Source organism: Narcine bancroftii, chromosome 5 (assembly GCF_036971445.1).
Source record: "Narcine bancroftii isolate sNarBan1 chromosome 5, sNarBan1.hap1, whole genome shotgun sequence".
Taxonomy (NCBI): Eukaryota; Metazoa; Chordata; class Chondrichthyes; order Torpediniformes; family Narcinidae; genus Narcine; species Narcine bancroftii.
Genome location: NC_091473.1, coordinates 13,572,846 through 13,591,272, shown reverse-complemented (window position 1 = coordinate 13,591,272; position 18,427 = coordinate 13,572,846). Strand labels below are relative to the sequence as shown.

The window sequence follows — 18,427 nt, the reverse complement described above, 5'->3', positions numbered from 1 at the left end:
TATGTAAATCTTTTGTGAGTATCTAGAGAAATCAATGCAGAAAGCTTTTTTGGAAATTGTGCAATTTCTGGAAAGTGCATAGCATCACCCTACTGCAGTGGACAAAACTCCCAACTAAGTTCCAATAATAGGCCTCTGAATTTCTCAGAGTACAATGATATCTCTCAAAATAAATTCCAATTGCTCAGTGTAAGATTCAAGTTAAACAAGGATGGTAATTAATGAGGAATATATAAAAGTGTTGGAGAAACTCAGCAGGTCACAGTTGATTGTTATGTTAAATTAATGTTGAATTCATCTCTTATTTTAAGCAAAGTCCTATTTTGCTGGAATTTGGGGTGGGATGATTTCAGATAATTAGGTTCAATTTATTTACAAAAGAGCTGCTGACCTTTTCATTACCTTGGGTTTGCATTTTAATAAAATGCCAACCTGAGAGGACACCTTCTGAATGGGAAATTTACAATCGGGATTCCTTTTGCAAATCTTTGATTTTATTTGGCAGCTGTAGTATCTGCCCCTTTACTAAATGTAATAGCAGAAGTAACGCAGTATTTCTTCTCAGGTAGTCTCTTCTAATCAGGGAAGATTTACTTGCACTCTGGTTTAGTTGATTCTGAGGTGAGTAATGAAGTTAATGTGAATACTGCAGACTTTTCCACTGTAGGTGCCCTGTAAGGCATGCAGGAAGTGGATTGTCCTTCAACTTCTGAGTGCTCAAAATGCACTGATTCACAATTGTTAATACCATTCTGAATGTTTCTTCTCCACTTTGAGTGGTCTTAGATCATACTCCCTAGAATCAGTACAATTTTTCAAAAAGTCATTGAACATATCCTTGATCTTTTCCTGGTCTGCCTTCCTGTGAGAGAACTCCGAACAGAAGGTCTGTTTTAGAACCATCATGTTGCCTGATTGAATATAATTGATGTCTCAGTGAGGGGCTGTTAGCCTGAGAGAAAACCTCTCCCACCCTGCTGATCAGATGCTCCTCAACGCCTTCTGGCCATAGTTCATTATTTCACCATGTTGATGCCCTGATTTGAGATTGACATCAGATGGAGGGGTGTGTCAGGCCATGAGGTTACAGATTATAGTGAAATTCACTGTGTTCAAACCCAGCAATGTATCAGATTTGAGCACTCTAATCTGTTCTTTGTCTATTTCATTTAGAGCAATTATAATCCTTAAAACATTGGAAGGTATTTTTCATGTGCAACTAGGGCATGGCTCAACAATAAATACAGGATCTTGGAAATCTGCATCTGGGACAAGTAAATTGATGAGAACAAGGCCAAATTCTCTCACCATCTTCTAAAGGCTCAGTATGGCAGCTGTGCCTTTAGGACCCTGCTCACTGGCAGTGCTATAAAATTATTCCTAGTGATATAGGCTACATACTGCACCCTTGTACTCTCAGAACTACTTTTAGGAGGAAAAAATACAGATTTATCAGCCACGGGAAATCTTTCTAATGCTTGTTTCTTCATAGCCTCTAAACTCAACATTCAGGGCCACTCTCTTATGCTTGTATAACTATGTGCATTAATGGCATTGTCTGACTGGTAGGATAGGATGGAGTTTGGAACAGGGACTGAAAGACTCATGTCTTGAGTAAAACTATGTTATGCTGCTGCTTGACTCGTCCCAATTGCAAATATCATCTGGGTTTGAAACTTTCAGAGGTACCGTAAATATTCAAGTATAATGCGAAAAATGTTGTACCAAAATTTGAGCCCAAAGTGGGGAAGGGGGCGGGGGGGGGTCACATTATACACGAGGTTATAATTTTTTTTTCTGCCATTTTTAACAATAAGTAAGATTATCAGCAGCTGCCTACATTGACGGCAGGCCGACTGGGTGGGGGGGGGGGAAGAGATGGCAGCGCAGCTTGGGCGGGCGGGGGGAGAGATGGTGGTGCGACTCGGGCGGGCAGGGGGAGAGACACCAGCGCGAATCTGGTGGGCGAGGGGGGTGAGAGATGCCAGCACGACTCGGGCGAGCGAGGGGGAGAGACATCAGCGTGGATTGGGTGGGCGAGGGGAGGGGGTTCGTATTACACACGGGGGTAAAATATTTTCCCTTTTTCCCCTCAAGAAGGGATCGCATTATACACAAAACGCATTATACATGAATATTTACAGTAGTTAATAGCTGTATTTTGTGTCTGCGGTCAGAGTTAGAGTACTGTCTCCTTCTCCAAACTACATTTATCAACCAGATGGAACTTATTCATGAGATTAGCTATTTTTTAAATTCCAGATTTATTTCCTTTATGTTTTTGGTTATTAGTCCTGTAGTTGAATTATTGTGTCACCATTTTAGATAAATTTGATTTTTAAATATTTTGGAGAGCTTCAGGAATTCATTTGCAGTGGATGAATCTGCTGGTGACCCTGAGCTGCTGTCATAGTTACCTGCTTGCTTACTTTGCAACTGCTTCTCTAGAATGTGCATGTTACATTTGTTCTTCACTGTAGTAAATGCAAACAAACTCTGCAATACAAAAGGTTCTTACAACAGGTAGTTATTTAAGTGACTAAATAAAGGGACTAAAAACTAAATCAAATCTATCCCCTCCTTCTAATCAAGGTTACCTTATAAATTAATTTAAAAAAATCAATAATGTGGAATCACTGGCAACCCCCACAGTACAGGCAATGAACCACTAGAACATAAAATAATTGTTAATTCTTCCATTTATAAAAAAATTCTAAGAATGGACCTCACATTTTCATAAATTGAAACTTTCTATCTTTAATATTATATCTAATTTTCTCTAAAATTAGTAGGACATTATGTTATATAATCACTATGTATGATTAGGAGTACTCGAGATGGCAGAGGTCGACAGCATCGAGTCCACGCTGCTGAAGATCCAGCTGCGCTGGGTGGGTCACGTCTCCAGAATGGAGGACCATTGCCTTCCCAAGATCGTGTTATATGGCGAGCTCTCCACTGGCCACCGTGACAGAGGTGCACCAAAGAAAAGGTACAAGGACTGCCTAAAGAAATCTCTTGGTGCCTGCCACATTGACCACCGCCAGTGGGCTGATATCGCCTCAAACCGTGCATCTTGGCGCCTCACAGTTTGGCGGGCAGCAACCTCCTTTGAAGAAGACCGCAGAGCCCACCTCACTGACAAAAGGCAAAGGAGGAAAAACCCAACACCCAACCCCAACCAACCAATTTTCCCCTGCAGCCGCTGCAACCGTGTCTGCCTGTCCCGCATCGGACTTGTCAGCCACAAACGAGCCTGCAGCTGACGTAGACTTTTACCCCCTCCATAAATCTTCGTCCGTGAAGCCAAGCCAAAGAAAAAAAGAAAAAGAAAGATGAGTAGGGGATGAATCATCTTTCCATTTCAATAAAATTGCTCATCTGGCTATCAACGTGGTAAAAGGTAGAACTTTTTCCTGAGACACCAATATAAGTTTATCTTAATCACAAGAAAAACCAACAAAACAATTAACAGCCAAGATTCCACATTAATCTTAAGAATCCATGATAAAATTTGGAAAAAATCTTTCCAGAATCTCTAAATTTGGGCACTCCCAAACCATGTGGATCAGAGAAGCTTCAAAAATTTTATATTTCTCACATAATGGATCACTATCTGCATAAAAACTAGATAATTTAGGTTTGGACATATGAGTTCTGTGCACCACCTTTAATTGTAATTAGCAGTGTATTGCACAAAATGAGGAATCATTAATCAAGCTGAGAGCAGAGACCAATCTTCAATTGAAAATGTTAAGTTCAAATCTCGTTCTCACTTGCTCTTGATCCCAGACATGGGAACTGAATTTAAATCTAATAAATTATTATAAATTAATGATGTTAATCCACCATGAAAATGAAACAATAAATTAAAAAACATCAAGAACATTAGTGTTGAAAATTCATGGAAAATCCGAAATCCAAAAATGTCTAATTTGTAAATATCTAAGAGTGTCTATTGGAAAGATTAAATTTAGCTGATAATTGTTCGAAAGAGGCAAAATTATCTTGAATAAAGATAAATCATTAAAACTTTGAATACCTATTCTATGCCATTCCTTGAAACCTGCTTCCAACAAAGATGGTTGAAAAAGATGAAGACAGTCCAGATAATTTCTTTGACTGTGTAATTTTATAGTTTATAGGCCATTCATTTATAGTTTATTGACCATTTATTAATTGTTTTAAGTATAGTTTACTGTTTTAAGAGTTCAACTAAACAGTGAAAACACAATGCTACTTTGGAAGGAATTTTCATTTTTATTGAGTAGTTAGGTTCTGAATGTTGGGAATGTTGGCATTGAAGAGAGAGCTGCTGCTAGTCCATTTAAAATCTTCCAAATTCACTGGAAGATTGTGATCACAGGATTAATTGTATTTTTCTCTCGCCTTGTAGTGCCAGCTATGAATAAGCTCAGATTCAGAAACCCAAAGGAAAATTACTTGCTACTTGTGAGACAAGACTTAACATTGTCAAAGAGCTACTAAACACTGGCAGCAACTTTTTAATGATACAAGGAGATGTAATTGAAACGGCACATTACAATCTTTAGCAAACAACCATTTTGGCTTTGATAGTCTGTCACTTATCCATGTCGAATTGTAAGTTTGAAAAATAGGCACATTGGGAAAAGACTGGAGAATGTCTAATATTGCTTGACGTAGATCCTGAGAAATGTAACTTCAGCAGTAGGGGAATGAAACTTTACAGCAAAATTCAATGGTAATATATTTGGTTTTCACCAATTCATTGTAATAAACACTAATAATAATAAAAGAAAAGCTACTTTGAAGGTTCACTGCGATGTAAAAACATGAAGCAATATCTGAAGTAATGGACAAATTAAGGTCAGTTTGTAAGCAGTCTGTTACACAAAGTAAATATTTGCTCTTGCCTTTGATCTTTTATGAGTTTTATTTGAAATGCCAATGAAAAATGTATTAAATAAACAGGCATTTCAACTTAATCAAGCTCCTGGCAGCTGGTACAAGCAAACAAAGAAAGGATTGAGAGAGGAGCCAAGGATGATTATAATTCTAACTGTGTACACTGTTGAGGATCATTAGTGTTTGAGAACTCTTGCCAGAAGTTTAAAGGATGGTGATGTGAAATGGTGGGAAATAGCAATTTCTACATTGGGAAGTATCCAAGTCAGATAACTAGTATTATTCCAATCTTGATCTTCGTCACCCTGAGCAGCAATGAAACCTGCAAAGTGCTGGAGAGATAGCTCAACTGTTTATGTCTATCCAAAGTGTCAGTGTGATAAGATATTGTGTTAGTTAATGTAAATGTACTCCCTGAGGAAATGCACAATTCAGACATGATTCAAACATAAATATAAAGAAAGGTTCGATAAAAGAACTCTAATGAGTTCAGGATGGAACAACAAATAAGCAAATAGTAAAGATATATCTTTTTATTTTGAAAAACAGTTTTCAGTGGAGAATGTGTCATAAATGTTTTCTCAGAGAAAAGCAAATATAATTGGTATTATGGATGTGACAAATTTCCCATTGAACTAATTAATACTACGACATGATTTAAAGAATAACTATTTGGCATTTACATTTCTTAACTATAGGAACAATCTACCACATTATAAAATGAATAATGGCCAAACCTTTGACCTTCTGTATGTTGTCTCCTAATGTGGCTCATCTTACCTTTTTTGTTTAATATTAAAGTTCACACTTCAGAATTCAAATTTATTGTCAGAGTACATACAACATCATAAACAACTCTGATATTCTTTTTCCCAAGGGCCAGGCAGTATTTCTAAGTACCAGTAGCTATAAACTGTACTCAAAGAAAGAAAGAAATGTAAACAAATTAGCTGTGCAAATACAGAAGTATAAATTTTCAGTATAAATATTGAACAAAGTAAGAGTCCTTAAATGAACTCTGAATGAGTCTGTTTTCAGGAGTCTGATGGTTAAGGGTTAGCAACTACTGTATTCCTGAACCTGGAGGTACAAATCCTGTGGCACCTGTATCTCCTTCCTGATAGCAGCAGTGAGACCTGGGTGGTGTGGATCCTTGATAATTGCTGCTGCTCTCCAATAGAGAGTTTTTCTTGGGCTGTGTCCAGTACCTTCTGCATGGTTTTCTGCTCAGAGATATTGGTGCCCCCACACCAGGCTATGATGCAACTGGTCAGCATACTTTCCACTACTCATCAGTCGATGTTTGCCAAGGTCTCTTTCTTATGACATACCAAACCTCTGCAAATTCCTGAGAAAGTAGAGTGTCGAAATGCTTTTTTCACAATGACATTAAATGATGGGTCTGGCACAGATCCTCTGATATAGTGACCCCCATGAATTTAAATTTGCTCACTTTTTCCACCTCTGATCCTCCAATGATCACTGATTTGCACCTCTCTGATTTTCCCTTCCTAAAGTCTACAATTTGCTCTTTGGTTGTGGTAACTTTGAATGAGAGATTGTTGATACACTATTGAGCCTAGTTTACAATCTACCCCCTTACTCATTAGCCCCTTAAAAAAAATGGCAGTGCTGCCACTGATACAAACCCTGGAAAGCTCATAGTGGAGACACAGCACTCCTCTACAGGTCTGATCCTAATGCTGACAGTTCCATTCAGGCTTGAAATGGCCTGTTAAAGGAACCAGTAATGTTTTATTTAAATCGTACCTCATTGACTCGTTATGTACACAGTTTCAGAACTCCAAAGGAAATGGACCAATGACAATTTTTCTCAAGAAAAATATTTCTGTAACAATTGGGTCTAGAGCAGTGACTCCCTTTCCATTCACATACCACTTTAAACAATCCCTTACTAATCACAGAGCACCAATGGCATAGAGATTACTTAAAATGGTATGTGAATGGAAAGAAAAAGGTTGAGAACCACTGTTTTAAATCCTGCAACCACAGGGTCTGTGTCCAAGATGACAGCGTCTCTGCTAGGCAATGTACCACAAGGAGGTTTCAGACTTTGGGGAACAGCAGAGCAAAACAGGGAAGCAAAAACAAGGAGAGTGCTCCCAATTGTGAAGGAGAAGCAAAGGAGACTACTCGATTGAATGGTGACCACACCAGTGAACCAGCAAGGGGTTTAGCAGCTGAAGGACCCACACAGAATGCAAGCTATTGGCAAACTCGCAGTCGAGTGACTCACACACACTACAGGCTGCTGGAGACTTGCAGTCGAAGGACCCACAGGCTGCGGGCTGCTGGAGACTAGCTCATGAGAACCAGGTATTGGAATCGGGAATCAAGAGGCTGTTGAGGCCAAGAGGGACTCCCGTATGGCCTCAGGTACTGAAGGCTTCCTTATAGTATCAGAGGTTTGGATCTGGAGCTTGGATTGCCGATGGTTTGAGTTTGTGCAACTGTAGAGGCTGCAGGAGCGCTGGAGGTGAATCCACAGACAATCAGTGACTCTGAAGGGACTCTATTTGCTTCTCGCTCTCCTATTATGGCAGACAAAAGTTGAAATATAAAATGCATATTTCTTTTTAATATATTATGTGGCAAAAGGAACCTTTCAACTTTTTATACAGCCCAGTTCAGTGGCATCGTCAGCAAAGTTGTATATTGTTGTACCAACCCACAAAGGCAAAGGTGTAAAGCAAGTAAAGCAGTGGGCTAAGTATGCATCTCTATGGTGCTCTGATGTTGATGGAGATTATGTAGAAATTTTTTGCTAATTTGTTCGGTCTGGGGTCTGGAGATGATGAAATCTAGGATGCACATTTGGGTATTGAGGCCCAGGTCTTTGGTTTTATTTGAATAGATTTTCTACTTAAAAGCACTCAACAAGTAGAAATTATTGTTAATTACACTAGAATTTTGGCAGGGGAATAGCACACTCTGTTTGGAGTGCTGAATTACTGATTTCAGACCTTGTGTTAAACTAAACATGCAAGTCAACCAAGAACAAAAATTAAAAATGCTGTAAGTAATCAGCTGGTCAAGCAGCATCAGTGGGAAAGAAAAGATCAACATTTCAGTCACAGCCCTTTTGAAAACTTTTTTAAATTTCAGAGAGCTGGGATCATAAAGTGCACAATTATATAATCAAGGTAAAAATAATTTAAGGCCTGTCAGTTGAAGAGCCCAAAGTAAATTCAAACAGTGAAGTTCAGCTACATCCATGGGTGAAAAACCTGAAATTGTTAAATGCCTTATTATATCCTGACTGCTGTATAAGTTGGATAGTGTTCTCAATATTGCAGTACTTTGGACACTATTGGAGCAATGAAAGAAGCTGAACACAGAGAGATTAGAGTGGGAGTAGAGCAGAGAATTAAAGAGACTGGAAGTTCAGAAACGTTCTGATAACTAAATGGTGTTCTGCAATGTGATGATCCAATCTGTATTTGATTTCCCTCGTGTTGGGCAAATGACATGATGAGTGGGAAATGCAGTCCACTATACTTGAAAAGTGCAAGTGAATTATTGCTTTACTTAGAAGGCCTATTTGTGTCCCTGATAGTGAGAAAGGAAATGGTAAAAGATCAGGTATAGTATGGTTTCTTTTTTAAATGTTATATTTTCCAGCCCATTCACAGTATTCAATTCAAAGGTATAGCTGTGGGAACTCACACAAGCTCATTTATTGCCTTTTTCTTCACTGGGTACATGTAATGAATGGGCTTTGTTTCAGTCCTTTTCAGGCCTACTCCCTCACTTCTCTACCAACCACTCCCCTTTTCACAACATTTTCCAGTGCAACATCTCCCTTTTCTTCCCAATGAGCCAGACACTTTCAGGTATATCTGCAGTTGACTTGCAATTTGATGTATTGAATTCAATGCTCACTGTGTCACCTTTTTTTTATGTGGGAGTGATTGTGCAGATTAAGTTACAGCTTTCAGAATAACTCTGTTCAATTTGCAAGGGTAACATGGAGCTTCCATTTCCCTCTCACTTTAATTCTCAGTCCTTCTCCCAATCTGACCTCTCTGTGTTTGGCCTCTCACAGTAGTGTAAAGTTACTCAACAAAAGCTTGAGTACGTGAAGCTCATATTTCATCTTTCATCTGGATATCTTATGGAACTTGATATTGAATTTAACAATTTCAAGGATTTTAAATGCCTGTATATTAAGTACGGATGAATAAATTTTGGGTTTGTTTATCTATTTGTTTATTGTTCGATATAAATTCCATGAGAGCAAATTTTCCATTTCTCAAGTTTTGGGTTGGGGATTTATGAATTCTGTCAGGGCAAATTTATGATGCTCAAACAGCCATAATGGTGTAGAAGGGTGAGCTACCTGTATGCACTGGAATTGTCTTGGATGGTCTTACTCATGCATTGAGACTTTTTTTGCAAAATTAAACATTGGTAGCAGTGAGAACCCTATATTGGTTACAAGACAAATAAATTCATGACATTTGGAAAGATGTAACTCCAGTATGGGCATTTAGAGTGCATGTTCAAGATCTTAAATTTGAGTAATGGAAGTAATTAAAACAAAATAGATTTGTTTAAGGCTGACTCTTAATCAACAAATAGACTGATTTAGAATTTGTGATCATTAACATTCTAGAAGTAACTATTTCTGTTTCTTCATTTTCACAATTCACATTAGTTGAATAATAGATGACTCAATTAGACATATTTAGAATGTGGTAGGTAGTGCATATACACCTGTCATGATGGCAGTGCCTTCTCTCTGGCAAAGCAGAACAGTGCACCTCTGGGACAATGGCCCTGTGTTAATCATCCTGTTAATGGCCCAGAGGACCCAAAAACCTAGCAGCAATAAAAATTCACCAAGGTAAATGGTTACTTAAATAAAAATCATATTAAATTTTCTTTAAACATAAAAACAGGATCAAACTTTAAATTATTACTATTAACTTAACCTAACAACCCCCTTCTAATTCTAAGTGCAAGTGTATGTAATCTGTATAAGTTCAGAAAATTTCTTTGATTCACAGTCTAATCTCACGTCTCACTCCTCCAAGTTCACTGGTATCAGGCAATTCTTGTACTGTGCATAGAGTTTAACATTTATAAATTTTCACCAAGCTTTGGTGCGTAAAGTAGTTGGTTTCAGAGAGAGATTTGTTGTTCGTTGAATTTGTTGATCAGATTCCCTCTGATCAGCCACTTCAATATTTTGCCAAAGAAACTTGCCCCATCAGGGTTTTCCAAATGATAACCTCTTCTTCTGCAGGTCACCACAGAGTTCCTTTTGTTTCTCTTATTTCAGGTGAAACACTATAGCCAGCTATTTCCTTTTCTATGGACCACAAGGGTTTTCAACAGGATGAATACATAACTCATAACCCTTTTTCAAAATGGGGGTTTCAACAAGCTGCCAGCTTGCCATGACTGCAGAAAACAGTTTTCTCTCTCTTTCTCTCTCTCTCTTGTTCTTAGAGAAACCCTGCTTTGTCTCTTCTCTCTCTCTGCTTGGAAAACCACATGTACGTCTTTGAACAGCAAACTGCAACCAGACAGATTGCAGCACCGGACCCAAATTTCTGAGCCCATTCATCTGTTGCTTTCAAAACAATAATCCATTACTCCACAGCATGTCCAATTAATACCTACTTATGAAGTCTCTTGAGCTCAGGTTCTTCTATTCGTACTTCCTTATGAAAACCTCTAGCAAAGCAGTTTTGATTGTCTTAACAAAGGCTCTGGGCCGGGTTGTCTGGTTTGAGCAAAGCTCTTGTATTTTAAATGAGGTCTGTTTTGTGAAGTGTTTGTGTTTGCTTGTGAACTACACGAACCTCCCACAATCTATCTCCTTCAAAAACATATCTATATACAACATTAAATATGATATAATCCATCACAATACTCATAAAATATCTTCCCCTCCTTATATTTTATGGAAAGGTGAAATTTTATTAGTTTTTTGCCTCCTGTTTCACAAAGGCAAAGGCTATAAAAGTTTCTCTATCTTTTATGAAAGATTTAAACTTGATAGATGTGTGGAGACATTTACACCACATGACAAAAGATTATTAATTTTACTCAAAGGTTTATGACTCCTATATAAGAATAGACCTGTTTTTAATGTGTGCAAAATTGAAAAACAGAGTGGTTGAAACGGACTATTTAACCAGACTGCTTTCTGGTCATGCACCTCTGACTTTAATGATAATGATGCCTGAGAGGGAAGAGAGTGTTTACAGATGGTGTCTTAATCCTACACTGTTGAGAAGCACATATTTGTATAATTTTATCAGGGAACAAATAGAATGGTTTTGTGAAGCAAATAAACCTTCCACCAGCAATAGTTTCCTAATATGGGATACATTAAAAGCTTACCAAAGGGGACAGATCATTTCATATATATAAAAAGAAGGAATATATGGCAGAGATTAATGGCTTAGAGAAACAAATATCAGAATTAGAAAAAAAATAACAGAGTATGGGTTGGAAGGAAAAATATAGAACTTTGGTAAATAAAGAAAATTGAAATACATTACAAACATTTAGAATAGTTAAAACTATTTTAAAGTCAAAGCAGAAGTATTATGAATTGGCAGGTAGAGCGTATAAGGTTTTGTTATGGGAAATAAAGACAGAAAAACATAAAGATGATGAATACAATTCAAACAGATCCTGACAAATTAACATATAACCAAAAGGAAATCAATGATACTTTTAAACAATATTATACAAAGCTATATGAATCAAATTTGATAGGGGAATCTATTGAAATAGATGAATTTCTCACAGTGAATGAGCTGCCAAAACTGGAAGATAGAGATCTGAAGGAATTAGATGCTCCCTTCACTGGAGAAAAGATCAAAAAAGCCCTGAATACATTACAGGCAAACAAGTCACTGGAAGATGATGGTTTCTCATCCAAGTTTTATAGAGAATTTAAAGACGTCTTGATTCCTGTTATTACGAAGGCATTGGACTGGGCGGTTGAAATCAAGAGTCTTCCAGAACCCTTCTCAACAGCTAGTATTACTGTACTGCAATAAAAAATCCAGAGGCCTGCGAAAACTGTCTTCATACATACTCTTCTTGTTAAATGTGGATTACGAAATTTTGGCTAAAGCACTAGCCAATAGATTAGGGGAATAACTACCTAAATTGATAAATTTGCACCAAGTGGGCTTTGTTAAAAAATACATTCTGCAGATAGCTTGAACAGACTATTTAATACAATTTATTTGGCTAAGTCCAAAGAAAACTAATTTTAGATGCAGAAAAGGCATTTGGTGACTAGAATGGCCTGTTCTATTAAAGAACTAGAAAAGTTTGGAATAGGATGAACATTTATTGATTGGATAAAAACTCCTAATCATAAACCACAATCTAAAATTATAACCAATGGCAAAATGTCATCAATGTTTCCTTTGAGTAGATCTAGCAGACAGAGTTGTCCACTATCTCCAGGCCTCTTATCTTGGCAATTGAACCATTAACAGAAATTATAAGGAGAGATCCAGATATAAAGGGATTCAGAGTTGGCTTGGAGGAGCATAAAATTAATTTATTTGCAGATGATGTGCTGTTATACTTATCATACCCGGATGAGTCCTTGACTAAACTACACTGGAAAAATATGAAAGAGTATCAGGTTATAAAATAAATTTGGAAAAATGCAAAATTAAGCCATTAACAAATTTTGATTATGAGAGATATCAAAAAGGAAGCCAGTTGAAATGGAAACTAGATGGAATTAATTATTTAGGAATAATGGTAGATAATAATCTACAAAATTTATATAAGCTTAATTATCTCCCCCACTTACAAAGAGGGAGAGATCTGCCTATAACATTAATTGGAAGGGGAATTGTGTTAAAATGAAAATTATGCGAAAACTGCAATCGTTCCTAATTTCTTTGCCTAAGAACTTCTTTAAGATACTTAATGGTCAAATAAGAAAATTTCCATGGAATAATAAAATGGCTAGGATCACCATGGAAAAACTGACATGGGAATAGGTTGGGAGGATTAAGATGACTAGATTTAAAAAATATATTATTTAGCAGCCCAGGCAAGATTCCTCTCATCCTTTTTGGAAGAAGAGAAGTCTCCCTCATGGATCCAAATGGGACCACATACAATGAGAGAGGGTTCAGTGAAGGATTTCATATATAAACGGAATATCAAATTAATAACCAAAAAAAACAGATAATCCCATCCTAATACAGGTGCCTAACCTTTTATCTAGAATTGTCGAGACTGGACACCTGCTATTCGGAATCTTCCGGATTTTGGAATAATTTTTAAATGACGGTCCCTTTAAGCAAATGCAATGTTTCAAAATAGTGCAAAATTACACAAAACACAGGGTGTTAAATAAATTTATTTAAATAAAAACCATAAAAGACCATAATATCAAGAGAATGTTTTTTTTAACTTTAAAGTAAAATTTCAAAATAAAACGGGCTCAGACATCAGAGACATCTCAAACAGTACAAATGCAGTAAATGCACATTACAGCTCTTTTTAAAGAGTTCTTCCAGTGTTGTCTGTTTAATTAAAAGGTTTCTATCTAAGCAGTCTCTCTTTAATTGAATGAATAGCCATAATCTCCTGCTCACTGATAAATGAATCTTGTTCCAATTAACTAATCGCACATTTTAACCATATCATCGATTGACATTTTTTCACCTGTGCGCACTATGTCTTTGTCCTCTTCGTTACTCAGTTCATGCTTATCAGTATGTAACACCATTTCAGCAATTTCCCCATCACTCAAGGAATGTACACCGGGTGCATTATTGTGAATGTTCAGCACTTCTTCAATGTCAGCAGCCTCCAACGTCTACATTTTCTGCTGCAACACTTTTGTCGTAGGCAATGAGGTTAGCAATTATTTCCTCTCGTTACTAACATGTACACTTCAAAGTCTTCACCCGTAGGCTCATTATCATCGAACATTATCAACGGTCAAAGTCTATGCCAAGCATGATTTAATGTTGCTTCAGTTACATTTCTCCATGCATTAACAAGCGCGTAATCTGCAGAATTTTTTTCACCACAGATTTTAAGATATCCCATGAAGCTTCTTAAATTTTTGCAGCCAACCATGTGAGTATTCACACTCACTCTCAAGGTTCAGTTCTTCATGGAATTTTTGTGCTTGATTAATTACAACCAGACCAGTCGGTGGCATGCATTCACTTCGTTGTCGCACCCACTCAATTAGCACTCAGTCAATACCTATGTTTTTTGCCCTATGCAAAGTTTTTCTTCTTTTCATCAGTCATCATTCTCATTGTACAACTTCAACAACTGTTCTTTCTGTTTCCTCAAATCATATACAGTGGACGATCCCACACCATAATCTTCCGTTAGACGATGCACTATCAAGCTTCTGCAAACTCTACCTTCTGTGCCATCGATAATGAGAGACGCTTCTTTTTCTGTATCTCACTGCAACCCATAGGGGACTCTGCAGTTCTTTTTGCCATGTTCGTAGGCTTCATAGAGGCTTCCGACTGGTAGTGTTGACTGGGAGGGCAGGTGGTGATGATGCTCAACAGGGAGGAACACTTATAAAGTAATGATCTCGCTATTCAGTGACGGCACCCAACAGGGAGTTGCTTTTATAAAGTGATAATCACACTAATTAGTGACGGCCCATGCTATGAAGGTCCACTTTTTAGGTGATGATACCGCAAGTTATCGAAGCAGAACACGTCGGGCCATGTTTGATGAGCAGATGTCATCTACGAAAAAATGTGCCTCTTTTTGGAGGTTGTTGCTTTTTGGAATTCTGGATAAAAGTTTAGGCGCCTGTACGTATGATTAAAATTTAGTATGAGATTAATGAAAGCATTGGAAAAAAGTGGGAATATCACCAAAAGCACCATTGTGTAAGAACTATTGCCCATGAATTTGGGCAATAGAATTTTAAATATTTGGCATGGAAAAAGAAATAAACACTTTGAGGATTACTATGAAGAAGGGCTACTTATGTCTTTCGAGGAACTGAAACAAATATAATCTGTCAAATGGAACCACATTATGCTTTTTTCAGTTGAGGACCTTCCTGCGAAAGAGTTGGGGCCCCTCAAAGGCCCCGCCCTCAAGCAATGAAGTGTAGCGGATGCTTTAATTGGGAAATGCATCTAAATTCATAACCAGGATGTATTCTGCTCTCCAAGGCAAAAGTGTTAAGTCAGGCCTACAAAGGTCGAGGGAGGTGGGAGTCGGATCTAGGTGTTACAATTCCAGAGGAATGCTGGTCTGGCTAGTGTTTGGACAGTATGACATCAACAATTAATGTGAGATATGGATTGGTTCAATATAATTTTCTATATCATTTATATCTTACACCATAAAAACTACATAAATCAAAATCTGAAATTACTGAAATATGCTTTAGATGTGGCATCAAAACTGGAAACTTCGTACATTCCACATGGTCATTTGTGAAGGTAAGCTCATTCTGGCATGATATCGCTGAAACACTAACAAGAATAAATGGAGTGACCTTCACACACACCCCAGAGATTTCCCTTCTTGGCAACCTTATGGATGTGAGCAATAAAATGACTAAATTTCAAATTTGTTAAGGTGGCCCGAGCTGTGGCAAAGAAGTGTATAGTGATCACCTACTTATTGCCTGATGGGCCAGGGAGATGCGTAGTTGTAACCCATGGAGAAAATTACGTATAACTTAAAAAATAAATGTGACACTTTTATTAAGATATGGCAACCATAATTAGACTATATAGGGGTCCAATTGTAAAAATGACCCTTCAGTATATGTAAAGATGTGATATCCCAGAAACAATGAATTAAAGAAACTAGAGCTCTGACAGTGCGCAAAGTTATATTCTTATATTGGTGAGTGGGGGGAGGGAAGAAAGGGGGGACATTTTTTCATTTGTTTTTCCATTTGTAAACATTTAATATAGATTTGCAATGTATAAAAGTGTAAAGGCTCTATGAATATATGGAAAAAATGAAAAATAAAATACTTTTTTAAATTGTCTCCTGTTTCCCTCCCTCCAGATAACAGTGGGAATGTTATTTGTAAGGTTAATCTCTTCTCAGGTTCCCCTTCATTTGTGTACTCCCACTTGTGATTCCAGCATCTACAAGTGCTGGTACCAATCTTCCATTGCTTCCTGTTTCAGATACCTATAGGCTACAAATATATCCAAGAGTAAATGTGAGCAAAACAACCCCACCCTTTCAGCTTCCATCCCCATAACTGTATAAAAATGGTAGTGGTGCTGGAACATCTGTAATGGCAGCACTGCCACTGGTGTTGTCCCTCGTGGAGTGAGAAGCGGAGATACAGCGCTTCTGGGAGGTCCAACCGCCAAGTCAACTGCCATCAGCTCTCCACAGGCTTTGAATGGCCCGTTAAAAGAGCCAACAGTAATTTTATTTTAAATCCCGTGACTACAGGGTCTGCACCCAAGATGGTGGCGCCTCTGATTGGCAGCAAGAAGTTGAAGACTTCAGGGAAGCAGAGGAGTGGTGCAAGGCACCAAAAAACAGGAAGACCATTCCCCCAGGAAAAGCAGATAGATGACCCATGGGATGGTGATCATGGAGGTGGACCAGTGAGAGGGTTCAGCGGCTGAAAGACCAATGCACGTGGCGGGCTGCTAGAGACTGCTGTTGGGAGACTCACGCAGAGCTGCGGACTGCTGGAGACTTGTCGAAATTGGCTGAAGGGGTACCGTGTCGGAACTGGGATGCAAGGCGGTACCTAAGGCACTGAAGGGTTTCTGACCATATTGGAGGTTCAGATCTGGAGCTAAGGTTGCCAATCATTTGGACTAGACTCTGTATGGCTGCGGAAGTGCTGGAAGAAGTGAATCTATGGAAGCTCAGTGACTCTTGGGGAGACTCTCTTTTGCTTCTCTTTGTCTGTAAGAGGTGCTTCAGGCAATTTCTGCTGATGGCGAATCTGTCTGCCTTATAGCAGGCAAAAGCAATTTCATGTAATACGACACCGTTTTATTACAATGTCAATAAATTGAATCTTGTCCCACCATTCTATGTCAGGATTACCTCTGATTTAGTAGGTAGCCATCTCATCTAACATAGAAGATTGTTGGTTTGTCTTACTTCACAGACTTAGAATGCATACAATAGTGCAGTATTGAACAATGACACAATGTTGCAAGCATAACATTTAAATTCTGATGTTAAATTAAGACTCTGTCTGTATGTATTAAGTACCATTTTGCGAAGATCTAAGTGGTTAGCCAGAGTCCTCACCAATATTCCTCAACTAATTATCTGGCCATTACCACAATGCTGTAGGGGAGCTTTCTGGGCATAAAATAACTTGTTTATTTTGTAAATTGCAGGTGATAGTTCCTTTATTATATGCACAACACTGGAATATTCTGAGTTATAAAAGATGCTACTTAATTGGGATTTATTATTTATTCTGTTTGAAACACAATGGAATTACTTCTCCAAGGGCCATGCGGTCTGCTGTGCTTCCAGATGTCACACTGGTACATTTGTCAAGGGCTTTATTACCAATAATGCGCATTAGGATATCCTAAGGTACAAAAGGTCCCTTGTGGAGGAAATTAATTATGTTACCCCATCATGCTGAGGTATCATTTCTCACATTGTCACACTATATGACACTCTTCTGTGACTCCCAATATCCCGACAAATTGATGTGGATCTTGCACCAATGTATTAGTTGTTCCATTGACATGTAGTGATTATCATATATACTTGATATTTGTACAAAAATGCTGCAGCTGATGTTAAAAGATAATATCACACCTTTTGATCAAACATGTTGTGCCATCTGCATTCCCAGCATGCTGTGGCATCAGCTCTGCCTCCAGTGTGCAGGCATCAGAAGTGCCAGCAAGTTGTGCTAACTGATAGATTGTGGCACCTGCTTAACATACTGTACCACTCCTTTGATAGGTAAGTACCTTTCTAAACACACATGAGTTTTTCTGCTTCAAAAAGAGTCCTTAGGCACAATTTGTCCATACTGACTAAGTTGTCTACCCAAGTCACTTCCATTTCCTCCAATCAGCCCATACTTAACCCTCTAAACTTTCCTTATCTATGTACATGCCTAAATATCTTTTAAACATTACAATTGCACCAACTTTTTTTTTAAACTTTATTTATTCGTTCAAAAAACAAATAATATATGACATATACAGCAATTAAACATGAACATGAACATTTGTTTTCTATATATATATTTAAAAATTGTAATTTATCATTACATAACGTGCATTTATTAATCTAGTTACACTATCATAACAAATATCTAACCAATCCTCTTCAGAAAAAGTAAAACCAATGGCCGCTTCCCATTTAATTTTAGATCTATCCCAATCCTTTCTATCCATAGCATCCTGTAATATTTGATACATAAATGAAATATAACCCTTCTCTGGTACCTTCATAAGAGAAGTCTCAAATTTAGTCATTTTAGGTAAAATCATATCTCTATCAAACATACATTTTACCAAAGATCGAATTTGATGATAAAGAAATAAAGAATTCTTAT

The 18,427-nt window shown here is 37.7% G+C and overlaps 1 protein-coding gene across 21 annotated transcripts in view; it reads left to right on the top strand.

Moving 5' to 3' along the window:
- dock3 (dedicator of cytokinesis 3) overlaps positions 1-18,427 on the top strand; it is a 939,092-nt gene that overhangs the window by 397,864 nt on the left and 522,801 nt on the right. The window lies entirely within an intron of this gene.